The following is an 11,567-nucleotide window of genomic DNA, read 5'->3' on the forward strand; positions in this document are numbered from 1 at the left end:
TCTATTTGAGACCTTCTACTGTGATCCCTGTCAGAGCAATAGGTGGTGGTAGCTGGGCACCATCCTGTTGTGCTGAACTCAGTCTGGTGGAGGCTGGTAGTTGTGGTCCGTTAGTCCTCTGGGCTAATCTTTCCCTTGTGTCTTTGGCTTTCTTCTTTCTCTGTTGCTCCAGATGGGATGAGACCAGTGGAGTATCTTAGATGGTTGCTTGCAAGCTTTTAAGACCCCAGACACTACTCACCAAAGTAGAGTGCATAACATTTTCTTTATAAACTATATTATGCCAGTTGAGCTAGCTGTTCCCTAAGACCATGGTCCCCACAGCCCTCGGCCCAGTAATTCAGTCCCTCAAGAGATTTGAATGTGTCTGTGGAGCTTCCATGACCTTGCCTGGGACAAGCTGTGCTGGCTTCCCCAGTATTGCATACTGTCTTACCAGAGGAGGAACTTTTTTACTGAGACTTTGAAGTTGCCCCAGGGTCAATCTCTACAGATAATACACTTATCTTTGTGCAATGCTCATACTGTAAATGCCAGTTAATTGAATTCTGTTTTTGATTATAAATAAAGGAGATTTTCTAAAGACTGATAGGGTAGACCAGAATTTCCTTGGTAAAAATATTTTTAAATCATTTAAGTAACAAATGGCAACCTACCTGTTACTCGAGAAGATGCAAATTCCAGAACACTGACTCATTGGCAATGAGAAAGTTCATGAAATTCTCAGTGAGGTGGAAAATGCAAATATATGTCATGAGCAATAATGCCACATTGCAGGAAAAGTAGGCGTAATGCCATTCTGATTCAAAGCTTTTAAGCTAGAAAATCCTTTTGACAGAAGGGATAAGAGGTGAAGTTCATTTCAGTTAAAGCAAAACAGGAAGAGCAATAAGTAGCTAAGCCTGATGAGGGAAGGGGAAAAAAAGGGTAGCAAGGAAGTTGGTGTTCCCAGACTGAAAGAATTTGTGAAGCCTCTTGGATTTGGGTAAGTGTTAGGGTAACTTTGTGAGGGTGGGGTTGTTAAATTCTCCCCTTCCTGATCTGTATTATGAGATCCAACTTCAAGAGACAGAAAGGCTTCTGAGGCACTCATTAATCAGGGTTTCTGCCCTGATTTATTTAGGAGGAAATACGATATTCAAAATGAAACATACATGAAAGCAGTTGTGTTAATGCTGGAGGGTAGACTCCTAAGAGCAGAAACAGGAACTTGCCAGGCAGGGGGTCAGAAAGTTCTGGTTCTAAATGTCAGCTCCGTCGTTTATTAGATGTTTGATTCTACGTAGCAGCCGGTCAGGGGCTGTGGTGTTGCTGGAGGGGGGCCTGTTTCAAAGCTGCATTTGCACAGCAAGCTCTTTTCCTTAGATCGAGTCATGTTGGGATGGCGGAGGGCTGCTGGAGGTGGGGGAAGTATGGAGGGTGAGGAGAATGGGGGACCCCGTCAAACACAGCCCGGCGCTGCCTCAGGACCTTGAGCAAGATTCTCAATTCTTTGATCTTAAATCTCCTCCTTTGCCCGAGAGGAATAATAATATCCCCTTACGAATCTGTTGTAGATGTTAAACAATATGAACAATAACGGGAAGTGCTGGCTTCTGAATGCTAATAAACACATTGCCGTTGTGTTCGAATTAAATGTGAAAGGTATTGAAGGGGGTATACTAAATTAGGAAATCTGTTCAAAGCAAGATTTCTTCTGTTAAGCAACGTCTTAATTCTGCCCTGTTCCTGGAGCATTTTAGGTATTTGTTTTCAGATATTTAGTTCTAATTGGTTGAAATTTCCCCCTAAAGACACGTTAAAGAAGAGAAAAAAAGTTGTTTAAACCACCATTACCCTATAATACTGTGGCTCAGATTCAGGGCTTTCCAACACAGCACTTAAGAACAGGTGATGCTGTCACACCCATTAGCGCACTCAGCACATGCTATGAGAACAGAATCTGGCTTCTGCGGGCTCTTTCTCCGCCGTCCCTGGTCCCTGAGGAGAGTGAATTGTTTCAGAAACCTAATTAACTGATGCTATTTGAACTTTTTTTTTATTTGAACGGCAAAGTGTGAAAGCAGCTCCGTGCTCTTCTCCACATCAGGTTAAGAATGAAAATGACAGCGCAAAACCAAAACAACCCACGGCTGTGGAGTCCATTCCAACTCGTGGCTATAAAAAAAAAAAAAACTATAGCTGTGGTCAAATGCTACCTCGGAGTCAAGGAAATATGTAAAAACTGTTCCAAGTCTTAGAACTTGTGGCTCTGTGTTTCCCTTACCCCCAGCCCAGCTGGACTACCTCATCTACCAGGAAAAGATTCTGCTGCTAGAAGCATTAATGTGTAGTCAAGCATTTTGTTAGTCTGATTCTATTAATTCCTGAATAACTATGAAGATACCCTTTAAATACTTACAAATAATGAACGGAGCTCTCTAAGAATGTCTCTGTCCCCAGAGACTTCTCCTTTGAGCTTCATGCTCATTCATTGAACAAACATTGATGTGTGCCTCCTACCTGCAGGTGCTGTGCTGTTGTTGTGTGCTGTGGGGTCAATGCTCATAGCGACTCCATGTGACAGAGTAGAACTGCCCGTAGGGTTTCTTTGGCTGCAATCTTTGCAGAAGCAGATTGCCAGGGCTTTCTCCCATGAAACCACTGGGTGAGTTTGAACCATCAACCTTTCAGTTAGTAGCCACATAGTTAACTGTGGTGCCACCAGGGCTCTAGTGCTCTGCCAGGGGTGTAGATACAGGGATAAGACATGTGCCCCCACACCGAGACTATGGCATAAAATAGTCACTTAATTGTAAATCTAGATCATACTAAACAATGTATTATACTCTTAAGAAAAAAAAGAAGGAGGAGGGGGAGGAGGAGAAAAAGAAGGAGAAAGAGAAGAGGAAGGGGAAGGGGAAGGGGAAAGGGAAGGAGAGAGGCAGAGGGAGAGGGAGAGGGAGAGGGAGGGGCAGAGGCAGAGGGAGAGGGAGGGGCAGAGGCAGAGGCAGAGGCAGAGGCAGAGGCAGAGGCAGAGGCAGAGGCAGAGGCAGAGGCAGAGGCAGAGGCAGAGGCAGAGGCAGAGGCAGAGGCAGAGGCAGAGGCAGAGGCAGAGGCAGAGGCAGAGGCAGAGGCAGAGGCAGAAAGAAACCAAACCAGTTGCTGTGGAGTTGATTCCGACTTCTGGTGACCCTGTGTGTGCATAGTAGAAATGTTCCATAGGGTTTTCGGGGCTCTAGGCCTTTTTCCCAGGTGCCTCTGGTTGGGTTCAAACTGCCAACCTTTTGGTTAGTAGTCAAGCACTTAACTTTTTGTGCTACATAGGGACTCTGGCTTATGCTCTAAGTAAAAGTAAATTTTTTTTTTTTTTAGGAACTGTAAAATGGACATAATTATACAAAGAAGAAACTATATACAACAATGTAACTTTATTATACACTTGGGCTGACTGAATTTGTTATCATTAACAATTTCACTTGACTTTCTTAGAGTTTAGATGGGCAATGAAAACATGATTTGGATATCTTGGTTCACTTAGAGAAGATGGCTAAGGAAGTCTGAATTCATGACCCCTTTTTCTCTTAAATATTCATTGAGGCAAAAAGAGGTGCTCAAAACCATTCCTTTAATCTTTGAGTTTGTTCTAAAAAGCAGGTTCATTTGTGTTGTTTCTGATGCTGAGAATAGTGTTTCTACCACCAAATAAGAATGTTTAAAGTAATAGTTGATCCACACATCTCCTCTTTCTTACCCCATGTATAGAGTCTGAAGTCCAGGCTAAGTGGCTTGGTATCAGACTAAAGCAATTGTTTCTATCAAGAAATTATTAATGTTATTAACTTATTCTTTCTCAGCTTCCACTGCTGCAGGGAAAATGATATATTGTTGACAGCTATCAGAGCTGTTCATGCTTTATTGGAAAGTCATTTGAAAAATTACCATATCATTGAACTCAATTTTTTTTCTTTTTAAGTTTCAAAACATCTCTCAGAGAACTGCTAAGACAGGGATCAGATATCTGTATTATCTATTCACTCTTTACCTTCTGAGGTTCAGACACTGGTTAAGGTCAGGGGGTGGGGTTTGGACCAGGAGAAGTCCCCTGAGGGGAATGCAGTGTTCATGAAGATAGACTATCCCTCTTCCCTGGCTCCCCTCTACTTCTCAAAGGGAAGGTGTAGTGGATTGAATTGTGTCCCTCAAAATACGTGTCCACTTGGTTAGGCCATGTACGGTTGTCCTCCATTCTGTGATTTTCCTATGTGGTATAAATTACAATCTCTGCCTGTGGTTAAGAGATAGGGTGAGATTGTAAAACCACCCTAACTCAAGTCACCCCCTGGTCCAATGAAAAAGGGACTTTCCCTGAGGAGTGGCCTGCACCACCTTTTATCACGCAAGAGATAAAAGGGAAGCAAGCAAATAGTTGGGGACCTCAAACCACCAAGAAAGCAGCACCAGGAACAGAGCATGTCTTTTGGACACAGGGTCCCTGCACCTTAGAAGCTCCTTGACCAGGAGAAGGCTGAGGACAAGGACCCTCCTCAAGACCTGCCAGAGCGAGAAAGCCTTCCCCTGGAGCCAATGCCCTGAATTTGGAATGTAACCTACTAGACTGTGAGAGAATAAATTTCTCTTTGTTAAAGCCATCCACTTGTGGTATTTCTGTTATAGCAGCACTAGCTAACTAAGACAGAGGGTCACCCAATCACTTGGAAAGTTGTTGATCTCTACAAACAAAGGAGACTCATTCACCAGCTGGATACCTGCCTGGCCTGGGACTTACTGATCTGCCCAGGAAGATGATCTAAGAGACTGAAGAAACATGTCTCGAATAGATGTATAGTCTTGCATGCTGGTATTCCATGCACAGGGTCCTTGGTTCTTGAGAGAACAAGAGGAAGGATGGATGAGCCAACTCTGAGAATAACACTAGCAAAGATGAGAGGGCAAAGAACCTACTCTCAGACAAGCAAAAGGACTGAAACAAAAGGACTAGGTGGGGTGGAAAATAGAGTAGTAAAAGATGGACCTAGAAAGTTACACGGGGGTCAGATCACATAAAGCCTTGCATGCCAGGGCAAGGGAATATATTCAATTCAGGGAATAATTGGAAGCTATTGTCGGTTCTTTAAGCCAAAAGAGCAATGTCATCTGTACTATGCTTTAGGAAAATTAATTTGACAGAAATATAGAGACCAGATCAGGACAGAGAAAGGCAAGAGGCAATGTCCACGTGTGATAGTGAGGAAGATACAAAGACCTCATGATAAGATACAAAGACCTCATGATAAGATACAAAGACCTCATGATGAGATACCACTACAGGCATAAATGAATGGCAAAAACTAAAAAGAAATGACAAGTGGTGGTGAGAATATAGAGCAACTGGAGCTCTCATACAGTGCTTACGGGAATGCAAAATGGCCCAGTCACTCTGGAAAATGGTTCAGCAGTTTCTTGTGTAGTTAAACATACATTACACATACATGTAACGCAACAATCCCACTTCTGGGTATCTACCCTAGAGAAATGAAAACTTACATTCACGTAAAAACCTGTACAGCCATGTTTATAGCAACTCTATTCAATATTACCAAAAATTGGAAAACACTCATAATGTTCTTTCATGGGTGAATGAATGGATAAACTGTGGAACACCACTCAGCAGTAAGAGGGAACAGAGGCATCATGCTGAATGAAAGAACCCAGTCTCCAAAGGTTAAATACTGTATGATTCCATTTATATGGCATTCTTGAAAAAGACAAAACTGCAGGAATGGAGGACAGATCGATAATTGTTAGGGTTTAGGGGAGCAGAGAGAGGTAACTATAAAGGGATAGCATGAGGAAGTTTTTTGGGGTGATGGAACTGTGCTGTATCCTGATTGTGGTGACGGCTACATGAATCTCTAACCCATTAACCAGTTGTTACTAAGTCGATTCAGACTCATGGCAACCCCATGTGTTTCAGAGTAGAGCTACTCAATAGAGTTTTCAAAGGTTGTGACTTCAGAGGTAGGTCACCAGGCTTTTCTTCTAAGGTGCCTCTGGGTGGATTTGAACTGCCAACTTTTCAGTTAGTAGCCAAGCACTTAGCCATTTGCACCACATATGTTTAAAATTGTAGAACTGTATAATAATTTCACAGTATAATAATTTAAACAATTTTTATAAAGGAAAGCAAAGCCAAAAAAAGAAAAAAACAAACTAGGAAGGAAAGCAAGGTGTTTCCCATTGTTTAAAATATCTTCTGTACAAAGCATATTAACATATATTAACAAAACCAATGCTATATGGGAGGAAAGAATGGAAAAATAGAATTTTAGATGGTTAGACTCTTGCGGATTTATCCAGGCTTCATGAATAGAAATTGTATTTCCAAAGGTGGCTGCAGCACTATGTCCTGGCCTACATATCCTTCTAGAACGTTGTTGCTTCCCCAACAAGAGGGGGAGCCTATGTCCCTTCTCCTTGCATTTGTGACCCAGAGTGTATGGTGGAAGTTACATACGTTATGTGATTTCGGAAGCTAAGTCACAAAAATGCCACGCATTTCCTCCTTGCTCTGTTGCGACATTTGCACTTAGAACCCAGCCGCTAGAGTGTGAGGAAGTCTAAGCAGCCCATGGAAAGGCCGATGTGAGAGGAACTGAGGTCTCCACCCACAGCCCTGGTTGTTCTTCCAGTTGGTAGCCAGCACCACCAGCCATACAAGACAGCCATTTTGAGTCAAACTAGCTGCCACTGCAGGAAGCAGAGAAGAGCATGTCTGCCAACCCTTGCCGAAATCGCATATTCACGAGCAAAATTGATGATGGAGTTGTTCTAATCTATTAAATATTCAGACAGCTTGTTACACAGCAATAGATAACTAATAAAATGTTTTTACCCATCAACACAAACTGATCAGAGTGCCTTCCTAGAATGTAGTTTTCAGAAGGATTCTTGGGTTGGGATGAGGTTTAGAGGGAAAGAGGACAATAACTGATGAGTGAAGTCATCCACTGGGCATGGAATTGAGCAATGACACCAATGATGCATATTTGCCAATCCTCACTTTACAGTAGCCAGCACCCTCACTTTATATAACTGATTCAGACAGAATGCAGTCAGGTGTGATCTCCTCAAGATCACACAGACAGTACCAGAGCCAAAGCTCTAAATCTGATCTTCTGATGTGCAGGTTAGTATTCTTTCTACTTTGCCATGCCCCTTCCCAGTAATAGATTCCAGGGACCTGAGCCACAGAACACAGAGTAACAAATATAAGTCTGGTGCTTCTACTTCCTCCCTCACGTCATTAGCTAAGTACAGAACTCTCCTGAGATCACTGAGGCGATTATTGATGATAGACTCTAGTTGCAATGGCTAACGAGCAGAAAGGTGCCAGAGCTATAATTGATTTGTTTCAGGAGTATCAGAGGAATACACTAAAAAGTGGATTCAGAAAGGTAAGCTGTGAATGCATTTGTAAGTAAATGCATTGTGTGTGAGTGATCAAGAAGGAAGATTTTAGATATGACTGCCCTGAACCCTGGTGGCATGGTGGTTAAGTGCTACTGCTGCTAACCAAAAGGTCGGCAGTTTGAATCCACCAGGCACTCCTTGCAAATTATATGGGGCAATTCTACTCAGTCCTATAGGGTCACTATGAATCCGAATTGATGCAACAGGTTAATGGGCCCTGTATCAGGGGCCCTGGTGGTGTAGTGGCTAAGATTCAGCTTCTAACCAGAAGGTCGGTGGCTTGAATCCACCAGCTGCTCATTGGAAACCATATAGGGCAGCGCTACTCTGTCCTATTGGGTCACTATGAGTCAGAAGTGATTTTATGGCAATGGGTTTGGTTTTGGTATCAAGCCCATTTGTCTTAAATGGCACAAAAACTTATTTCTTACAGAGTCTACTAAGGAACTGCTTCTCACATCCTGGGGGAACTCTGCTGCAGATCCTATTAGACAATTTCCATTTAATAGTTTTAAACTTACCTTGTTGTAGTTGGAAGAAAATATACTTTAGTTCTAATGTTGTGTGTACGTGATTTTGGCTTCTGAACACAGCAGAACTGGGAGGCAACACATTCAGGGCTGTTGTTGTTAGGTGCTGTCAAGCTGATTTTCAACTCATGGTGACAGAGTAGAACTGCCCTATAGGGTTTCCTTTATGACAGCAGATTGCCAGGTCTTTTTCCCATGGAGCAGCTGGGTGGGTTCGAACAGCCAACCTTTTGGTTAGCAGGCAAACGCTTAATCACTGCACCACCAGGCTTCTTACATACAGGGCAGTATTGGGATATTGTACACCTGTATGGTTCCATTATTTATAGTGCGCTTGGCATTTTCTGAGCAGGGTAGGCTCACAAAAAAGACCATTTCTAGGGTACAATTTTAAAGCAGGAGTTATAAATATATGGCACTGTGGTTTATAGAGCAGCTCATTGAGAACAAGATTCAGATTCATCTAATATAGAACAAAGAGCAGAGTTTCTCAGAACTTGATCATAGGAAAGCAAAAACACCCTGCGTAAGCAGCTGCTATTCAACGCCCAGAGAAACAATAATCACTTTCCCCTGCTATGATTCTGGCTTGTGGGGAGGGGCGCTGTTAGGTATGAGGGTGATTATAGTAAAACAAGTACATTCATTCGTTCCTGTGTCTGCTGAGTACCTGGCATGTGCAAAGTATTCTGTTAAACACCATGGGGGATACAAGGATGAAATAGGCAGAGATTTTGTCTTCAAAGCTTCTCTGGCAGAACCCCACCATCCACTCTGAATAGGATAGGATTTGAGAACGTGGGCCTAGCAAGTTAGAAATCCAAATATCAGCCAGTGGCACCCACATAGGAGAAAATTGGGCTCAGTTACTAAAAGCAGAATACATCACTGCAATTGTCTACACAAAGTAGCAGGCTTCAGATGTTAATAGCACCTCTCTCTTCTTCTTTTCTACAAGGTCTACACTATCTTTGTGAAACATACTAATTGCCGGATCACTTAGATGCATTACTATGCTCTTAGGAAATTTTTCCTGATAATGAAATTCTTTTCATCAGCTTCACTTTCAGATTTGCAGTATGGGTTTTTTCTTTAACAAGTGAGTGTTTGTTTCAGAAAAATATGCAGCAGATGTAGCAAAACAGAAATATAATATTCTTGGAAGTACATTAGATAATACTTAAACTTTCCTTTTTGTACTAGAACTTTATTCTTCTAATAATTTCTCTGTCTGCATCCAGTTTTAGAAGTGATTGGTATGTGTACTTTATTTTCAAATATTCAAAAAAGATAAGTAAGGTTCTTTTAACAATTGTTCAGGTTTTTGATGTCTTTATCTAGAAATTGTCTTAAGAAGATACGGCTTTGATATTTTGCCAGTTTTTGCATTTTTAAAAGATGCTAATTTGTAATTCCCTTAATCTTTTCTGGAATAGAATATCCCGGTGCTTTCCATTAGGTTTTCCTGAATACTAGAAACTTGTTTTTCAACAAATAATCTTAACCCAGCCACCTCTCAAAGCCCAATAGTATCTGCTAAGTGCTAATGCACTGGAACCAGACAGAAAATAACCTAAAAAAAAAAAAGAGCTCTGGAGTCACTCCAACTGGGTTCCAGGTAAGGCTCTGTCACTCCCTATGTGACTCTAGCTAAATTACCTGATCTCACTGAGCCTCCATTTCCCTATCCATAAAATGGGAATAAAACCTAAGGTCATTGTGAGGATCAAATACTATATGAGAAAGCAGAGAGCCTGGCACATAGTAGATGATCATCAAATAACAATTTCCCTTTGCTTACTCCTAAAAATGACAGTGATGAAGCTCAGGATTTAATCATTAAAGCATATAAACAATTACAGACGCAGACCACTTGCTCTTCCAACTCCCAACAAACTTTTCTGACTCCTTGGTAAGTAGGAGAGTTGGCATTTCTCCTCCTTCTCAACAGGAAAAAAAAAAAAAAAAAAGCACCCAATATTAGGGAAAATGAAAATTTGGGGAGGGGGTAACCGCCCATAATTTCATCATCCTAGAACCACTTTTTTCGTTTTTTTTGTCAGGGTCTGGCTTTTAAACAAAAGGTCCACACTAACTCAACCGGTGTAATTGGGGTGTACTAATAGATTTATTCCAGGTGATGGTGGGAAGCGGCTGAAGAAGAAATGGAAGGCTGCGGGGGTGTTAAGGTTCTCGAATGGTGTGTTGAAACCTTCCTTCTGCACCGAAACGCCTCTGCAGTTTCCCTTTCCTAGGGCTGTTTCTTTAAATTGTTTGACGTCAGAGAAGGAGTGCTATAGCAACAGTCTGTCAAACTGGAATTAACTCAGCAAAAAGATGGAGTGGGGAGAGGAAAACTGCTCTCGGGTGCTATTGACTTCAGAGGGACGAAATTGGATAGATCCATTTATTTTATGACATTTTAAGCATGAAAAACCCGGAGAAATGTGAAATCGTGTCCTCAATTGAGATGTATATGGTATCGAACTCATGCGGAGATGTGCGGCTTGGTGGGGTTATCTGGAAGGTCTCGGGTTTCAACAGTGACAGTAGCAACAATAACTTCCGAATATTGATCACTTATTTAGAGACGGGCTCTGCGCAAACGTTATTTCATTTAGTATTTTTAGAATCTTTATGAGGCAGGCTCTTACCGCTGAAGAAACTGAGGCCCTGAGACGGTACGGGGTCATCACACAACTAGTGATGGTAGAGCTGGGCCTGCGGCGCAATTGTGTATGACACTGGCCTTCAGTTTACTCTCCTAGGTTTACAGTTCTGGAATGTTAAATCTAAATGGAACGTTGGAGTCTTTTAACTCAGCCCACCAGCAAACTGATGCCCGTGCGGAGCCAAGAAGGAAACTGACCACTCTTCTAGACAGGTGCTCCTGAGAAGTGTGCTCAGGGGTTCGGGCGCCCCACCAAGAAACCGAAACTGCCCGGGAATTGGTGTTGTTCTCCTTTTAGCAGGAAACCAGAGAGAAAATAGGAAGCAGAAGCTCCGCGCGAAGCCCGCTCCCTTCGCCCCCGACTCTGTGGCGCGCACTCCTCGCCCCGCGCGCCCCCGCCGCGCCCCCGCCGCGCCCCCACCGCGCCCCCGCCGCGCCCCCGCCGCGCCGCGGACTTGGCCGCTGGGCAGCGCGGGCCTGGGCGTGGTCGGCCATCTCGGCGGCTCTGCTCCTGCCCAGCTCTGCACGGGGACTCCGCGCGCGAGGGCTGGTGAGCGCCAGGGACCCAAGCAGCGCCCGGTCGACGCGGCCCGAGCGCCTTTGAGGTAGTGCGAGCGCAGGCTGTGGCTCGTCGGTGCGCCCCTCGAGGGGGCCTCGGCTTCCCGCAGGGGGCCTGAGGCGCCGCGGGACCACCCCCCCGGTGAAACCCGGCCCCGGCGCCGGCCAAGGTCCGCCCGGCGCCTCCTGCCTTGGGGACGGGGCGCCGGGCGGCAGACCTCCCCGGAAGGACGGGGCGGGTGTGCCCGGCCGCGCTCTGCGCCGGCACGAGGACCGGCTCCTCGGCAGCCGCCTCGGGTACTCCTGGGCCGCTCTGGCCGCTGCTTGATGGACCGGTTGGGTTCCTCTTCGCTCCT

The 11,567-nt window shown here is 44.1% G+C and overlaps 1 long non-coding RNA gene across 1 annotated transcript; it reads left to right on the forward strand.

Moving 5' to 3' along the window:
- The first annotated feature begins 604 nt into the window (after positions 1-604).
- LOC135230445 (uncharacterized) lies at positions 605-11,058 on the forward strand. Its single transcript, XR_010321111.1, has 3 exons — positions 605-985; positions 2,509-2,647; positions 3,355-11,058. It is a non-coding gene; the product is annotated as an uncharacterized LOC135230445 (long non-coding RNA).
- The last annotated feature ends 509 nt before the right edge of the window (positions 11,059-11,567 follow it).

This window comes from Loxodonta africana, chromosome 1 (genome assembly GCF_030014295.1).
Source record: "Loxodonta africana isolate mLoxAfr1 chromosome 1, mLoxAfr1.hap2, whole genome shotgun sequence".
Classification (NCBI taxonomy): Eukaryota; Metazoa; Chordata; class Mammalia; order Proboscidea; family Elephantidae; genus Loxodonta; species Loxodonta africana.